The sequence below is a fragment of the Octodon degus genome, unplaced genomic scaffold (assembly GCF_000260255.1).
Source record: "Octodon degus isolate 3935 unplaced genomic scaffold, OctDeg1.0 scaffold00041, whole genome shotgun sequence".
Classification (NCBI taxonomy): domain Eukaryota; kingdom Metazoa; phylum Chordata; class Mammalia; order Rodentia; family Octodontidae; genus Octodon; species Octodon degus.
Genome location: NW_004524617.1, coordinates 3,931,052 through 3,932,683, shown reverse-complemented (window position 1 = coordinate 3,932,683; position 1,632 = coordinate 3,931,052). Strand labels below are relative to the sequence as shown.

General features: G+C 40.4%; 1 pseudogene; it reads right to left on the bottom strand.

Annotated features, from left to right (window-relative positions):
- Positions 1 to 379, bottom strand: part of LOC101584780 — a 5,266-nt pseudogene extending 4,887 nt beyond the window's left edge.
- Positions 380 to 1,632: the final 1,253 nt, after the last annotated feature.

Genomic DNA, 1,632 nt, shown 5'->3' with positions numbered 1-1,632 from the left:
TTGGCTTTCACAATGACAGGCTGCTTTGGGAGCTTTCCTTTTCCAAGAACTTTGTAGGAGTCCGATCGCACTACAACAATGAAGGGAGCTGCTCCAGTCTTGTTTTGGCAGCATTTACTCGTGTATGCTCACTGACCAATGTCCACAATTTATCAAGGTTGACAGTTGGGCAGAAGCTCTGGTTTCTCTTTAAGTGGTAATGCCTCATGCCAACCTTCCCAAAGTAACCTGGGTGATATTTGTCGAAGTTGATCCTGTGATGATGCATGCCGCCAGCATTACCCCATCCTTCGGGGCACTTCTGGTTCTTGCCGATGAGGCCAGGGCCATGGCTCACATGGTCCCGAAGCTTCAGGGTCTTCCTTAGTCTGGAGGGCATGTCTGCGGCCAAGACAAAAGGGCCAATTTCAATGTTAAGATCACTTAGCATAATAACTCTTAGCATTAATAGGTGCTCTACATAATAATAACAACTATGACTCTGTGGTAGATACTGTTTCACCTACATGTTATATAGACGGTGAAGTGATGCAAGGAGAGTCTAAGTAACTCGCTCCAGGCCAAAGCAGCAGACAACTGAGCTGGGTTTGGACCTGGGCAATCTGACTCCAGAGTCCTTGCTCAAGACCAAGATGTTAATTGTTGCACATTAGGATTTTTCCATTACTATTCCCTCCATTCAAGAGTAATTCATGGGAGGGGCCCAGAGAGATGGCTCAGTAGAATAAGTGCTTCTCTGGCAAGCGCAAGGGCCTGAGTTCAATCCCCAGTTCCACACAAAAAAGAGTAATTCAGATAATTCCCATCAAAGAGGTGATTTGCCCATTGGTTACTCAGTTGGTAAATACAACCTTTAAGTTATCAAACTCCCTTACTCAAGTAATTGTTTTCCTTGTCCCTCATTTGCTTTTTCATAACTACCTCTTAATTATCAAAGAACAATTAACAAATCTATTAAACATTGCCCAACAAAGACAAACTACTCCAAAAACTAGCTCTTTATTAACTTAGGTTAGAAGTCTCCGCAAGTTAGAGCACTGGCTGGACTTTGATGCCTGCTATAAAATACAAAATGAGACACAGATTTTTCATGGTGTCATAACTTTGAAGTGGCTTTGCTAAATCACCTCCATTAAAAGGAGACTGAAAATAATACTTTTTTAACTTAAAACAAATATTTAACAGTTAGAAATGCAAACAGAGCAATGACTTGTGATTTCTCAATATGTTCTTTCTCACTAAAGGACATTTAACTAGGTTATTTTTTGTTTAACTAGTTTTGATTTGTAGTCAGGATAAACATGGTGCAAAGTTAAAATTTTCAACAGTAAGGACACACAAACAGGAAAGACAAACCATGTAATTAATTTGGAAAAGAAAAAAAGCATAGCACCATTCAATTTCTAATACTAAGGATTTTTTTGGCTAGGTGTGGTGCCATACACTTGTAAGCCCAGCACTCTGAGGCTGAGGCTGGAAGATTGCAAATTTATTTTATTTTATTTTATTTTTTATTTTTTAAAATATTTATTTATTTTTGTGTGTGTGTGTGTGTGTGTGTGTGTGTGTGTGGCCAGCTCAGCCCACCAGGGGGCAGGGTTGGCTGGCATGTGGTGCTGGGGGATTGAACCG